Here is a 5637-nt window from a genome sequence, read left to right as displayed (position 1 = left end):
GGTGCACAATAATGCAGTCGAGAGGAAAGCTCCAAAACGGCTCGCATTCTCTCCTGATGACCCCACAAGCTTGCTAGCATCCGGTATGCGGAACTTTCAACTGGTTGCACTTGCATCTAAAGAAAGGAGTAAATGTTGCAAGGTCAAATTAGATGGAAAGAAATGAAGACCCGAACAACCTTCTCTACACTAGGACTACCAACACTATTCTTCTATAGCTGTGGTCGGGGTTATGCCAAATTTTTGATCTATAAACAGACGAGAAAGTAAATAATCGTCCGCGAAATTGATTTACATAAACAGAATTTTCTGCCAAGAAGTGTGACAGCCAAGAAGAAAGAATATGCGTTCACATACACACACACACACACACACACACACACACACACACACACACACACACACACACACACACACACACACACACACACACACACACACACACACTAGCGGACCTCCCGGCATTCGGCCCAATCTGTACGTTGTTGAAATGTATTCATAAGGCACAGATTGGTAACTACCGTAATGCACATTTTCCTTACAATAAAAGTTGTTAAAAGATATTTAAGTATTGCATAACATAATTAAAAAAATATTTAGAATATCTAAATACAGAAAGTAATGTAGATAATAATAGAGAAATGTATTGTACGAAAATTATAAAACATTTACAGAACTTCAGTATATTCAGTGGTTTTAACTTATTTCATTGGAACATATATGAATAGTTTCTGTGGGCTTTCTTCACTGGAACAACCTACATACAATTGACCAAATGAAAAACAGACCTCTTCTAGATGGAGATCGACAACCTGCAGTGTTTGACCTGGGGACTTGTTAATGGTCATAGCGTAACTGACTCTCACTGGGAATTGCAATCGTTTGAAATGAAAGGGGACATCTGTTGGTATCAGCGATATTCTAGGTATAAACACGATGTCTCCCTTACCATATCCAGTGAGGATTTTTGCTTCGATAATGTGAGGTTGAGTCACAAGCATATGTGTACCATTGCACAATTTTGGCTGATCCAGGTTTCTGAGAATCTCAGTGCTGTTTCAGATCAGACCGCCTCACCAGCGACATGATCTGTCTTCGATAGCTACAGAAGTGCCGAGAGCAAAAGCAAGAAACTCATTATCACCTTCATCGACCTCACAAAGGCTTTTGACTTAGTCAGTTGAGATGGCCTGTTCAAAATTCTTGCCAACATTGGTTGTCCTCCAAGACTTCTCATGATTGTCCAATCATTTCACGCGGACATGAAAGGCGTCGTTCAATTTGGTAGCCCTTTTACGGAGGCATGAAGCAGGGCTGTGTGATTGCCCTCACTCTATTTGGCATCTTCTTCGCAGTCATGCTGAAACATCGACTGATGGTGTTTACCTTCACACCAGCTGATGAGGTTCTACCAAAATCACAATTTAGGCTTAGAGGTGGTAGGAGCACTATGGGTATATTTTCAGCTAGACTGCTACAAGAGAAGTGCATTGAACATGAACAGGATATGGACTTATATCAAGTTTTATCGATCTGACAATTGTTTGATTTTGTAAATAAGTTGCACTTTGGGCTGCCCTGAAAAATTTGTGAGTATACTTAGTTTTATGATGGGGTGCAAGTGAGAGTTAATGTTAGAGATACTCGGTCAGATGTAATTTCTGTAGAAAATAGTATAAAACAGGGTGATATTCCTGCTCCTATCTAGTTTGCTCTGTACTTTACAATAGTCTTTCAAATAGCTTTCGAAAATTGGGTTGAAGGGGGTCTATATAAGATGTAGGACAACAGGAAAACTTTTCAACTTCAAAAGACTTTGTGTCAAAACGAAAGTTCTTCATCCAGATCGTTTAGTCAGTCTCTCCAGAAGGAAAACTCCGATGTAACATGTGCAATTTTGTTTGCATTCAATAATTTCGACAACTCTTTAGTTTTAGATAATTGCATACGTTATTTAGAGAGCTAGATCGACCTTGTACGAGGCCTTTCCTTATTACAAAAAAAGTTTCAGGTGCACGAATCGCTTGATTATTTAACATCTCTATTAACGTCTCCATTATGAGTTGCATGATGTGGTTGGCCATAACCGAAAAAACAAAAATACTCAACGAAAAATTCCATGATGGAATGAAAGCATGCGTCAGTGTGGGTGATATGTTCTCTGAACAGCTGCTTCAAGAGGCACCCATCATTGCCACATCTATGCAAAAATTGAAGATCTCGAGCAGAAATGGAAAGCCATAAACATTCTGTTTATGCTTAAGCAATGGCATTGATCGAAATTAAGTTGCAGTCATCAAGTATATACATGCGAACATTCTTGATGACTATGTTTGCTTGTTTGTATGCATGTATGTATATTATATAGTCACACACACATACACACACACAGACACACACAAACACACTCGTAGCAGTAACAGCCAGTATCGCTGGGGTTTATGCTATAAAAGGATCAGAAACAGTTACAAAACCTGAGACCATATCCTTAAAATAATTTGTCCTTACGCATATTTGAGGTACCAAGGTCTAAAACTGTAGCCTACAATTTCAACCATCGATACATGCATACATACATACATACATACATACATACATACATACACACACACACATACATACATACATACATACATACATACATACATACACACACCCATACATACATACATACATACATACATACATACATACATACATACATACATACATACATACACACATAAGGCGGCGAGGTGGCAGAAACGTTAGCACGCCGGGCGAAATGCTTAGCGGTATTTCGTCTGCCGTTACGTTCTGAGTTCAAATTCCGCCGAGGTCGACTTTGCCTTTCATCCTTTCGGGGTCGATTAAATAAGTACCAGTTACGCACTGGAGTCGGTATAATCGATTTAATCCGTTTGTCTGTCCTTGTTTGTCCCCTCTGTGTGTAGCCCCTTGTGGGTAGTAAAGAAATAATACATACATACATGCATACATGCATATATACATACATAGAACAGAAATGCATTATTTCATGCCAATAACAACATAATTATCCAGACTCTTTGATTATTTTCTTTCGTCAATTTGAAAAGAGACATCTTTTCCGAAATTTTAAGATCATTAAACATCCTGTTTGAATAAGAGAATATCTTTCCTCTTTGCTTTTCCTTATTGACATAAACTTACATTGTTTGTCTAAATTATCATCTACATTAATCAAAGTTTACTTCAAACGTTTATATAATTTACGAACATTACAATACTTCAAGCAAATTCAAACAATCTTTTATTGATTCATTATATTTTTGAGTGAGTATTTGAAAAAGATGCTGATATTTTGTAGTTCGTCTGAGAATGTTGATATTGAACACACACACACAGACACACACATGCATTAATTTGTATATTTATATATATATATGTATATATATGCAATATATATGCGTATATGTGTGTCTGTGTATGTGTATATATATATTCCACAATGTAACCTCGTGGATATCGTTGGCGATTTTTCTCCCTCCGTCTTTCCCTTCTTTGGACCTTCCTATGTTTCCGACGAAGAGCTCCGCTCGAAACGTCAAATTCTTTTTCTTTCCTTTCCCGAGCGTCCAGTAACACAATGTGTATCACGTCCTTGCGTTGTTGTTTTTTGTTGTTTTTTGTCGTTTTTCTTTTTTTGAACCTATATATATATATATATATATATATATATATATATATGCAGTAATGTCTCGATATAGAGTTAATTTGTTCCCGGAGACCGCTCGTAAAGCAGAGCAATAATTTCCCATAGTAGCAATGTTACAAATCGTAATTCGTTCCTAGAAATATATTTTACCTACAAAATTTATAATACACGTAAATAAATGGCAATAAAACAACAGTAAAGAATATTTTATGTAAAGTAAAAAGAATGTCAAGATCATTTATAATAAAAATTATTATTATTATAATCGTTTTCTGAATGACTTTCACTCGCACTAGATTATCACCCACCATTGGTTGTCAAGCGATGTTGGGAGGACAAACACAGACACACATACACATACATACATATATATATACATATATACGACGGGCTTCTTTCAGTTTCCGTCTACCAAATCCACTCACAAGGCTTCGGTCGGCCCGAGGCTATAGTAGAAGACACTTGCCCAAGGTGCCACGCAGTGGGAATGAACCCGGAACCATGTGGTTGGTAAGCAAGCTACTTACCACACAGCCACTCCTGCACCTATATAAATATATATATATATTTTATTATAGCTTACAAATATCACTATGCATATTTAAGTAGAATTTGGTTAATTTACTACCTTAAATACAGAAAAAAGTGACTAATTACAAATTAGCTGAACAATTTTGTACAATAAATTTAAAAGGCGAGAACTCTAAGGAGTGATAAATTAGAAGTGGCATTCTTTGCTGCAATATTTTAAGTAAAAAGTTTCTTATTCTTTACTTTACTTGAAGTAGTAGTTTGTCCTATACTTTTACAGGTGTAATAACTTGTCCTGTACTTTCCCAGGTGTGAAGGCACATGGCTCAGTGGTTAGAGCGTTGAGCTTACGATCGTAAGGTTGTGAGTTCGAATCCCAGACCGGGCTGCGTGTTGTGTTCTTGAGCAAGACACTTTATTTCACGTTGCTCCAGTTCACTCAGCTATTGAAATGAGTTGCGACGTCACAGCTGCCAAACTGTATCAACCTTTGGCTTACACTTGGATAGCACTGGTGGCGTGGAAAGGGGAGGCTGGTATGCATGGGCGACTGCTGGTCTTCCATAAACAACCTTGCCCAGACTTGTGCCTTGGAGGGTAACTTTCTAGATGCAATCCTATGGTCATTCATGACCGAAGGGGGTCTCAGCAAACTTTCTCAGGTTTATAATCTTAAGAATAATATTTTTCATGCTCGCATTTTTCCATGTATATATGTATACATGTATGCGTATACATACATACATACATACATAGATACATACATACATACATACATACATACATATATATATATATATATATATATATATATATATATATATATATATATGTGTGTATAGCATATGAGGAGTTTTCGTCAGGATAACTCAAACTAATAGGTATATTTTACTATTTTTTACCATTCGTTATGTAGTTAAATTAGACTGAATTAATTCAAATTAAATGTCCTAATTCAAATTAAATGTGTTGCCTAATTGTTTGCCTTTCTTCACAACTTTAACACATACGCACGCGCGTATTTTAAATTTGGGTATACTCCTTGTAGTATGTCGTTTAAAGCCTGTTCACTGTATTCTGCTACCTGATGTCATCAACAGTATGCGTTGTAAATGCCACTGAATTTACTTCAGGAATTCTTTCGTATCCGTAGCGTTTCGAAAATAACTCGAGTTTCTAGTGTACATGAGTAGCGAACTACAGCTACCAAAATGTATTCTAATCAAAATAGGCGAAACGGTGATTAAGTCACCTGATGAGACACATCTGCACCTGTGATATACCTCAACTGTTTGTAAAGCATCTCATCAACGAGGCACCGGTGCACGACGGGTCGAAATGCTATGTTTGTATGTATGTATGTATGCATGCATGTATGTATGTATGTACATATATATGTGTGTGTATGTATATATAAATGTATATACATA

Source organism: Octopus bimaculoides, chromosome 1 (genome assembly GCF_001194135.2).
Source record: "Octopus bimaculoides isolate UCB-OBI-ISO-001 chromosome 1, ASM119413v2, whole genome shotgun sequence".
NCBI lineage: Eukaryota > Metazoa > Mollusca > Cephalopoda > Octopoda > Octopodidae > Octopus > Octopus bimaculoides.
Note: the sequence above shows the minus strand (reverse complement) of the source record.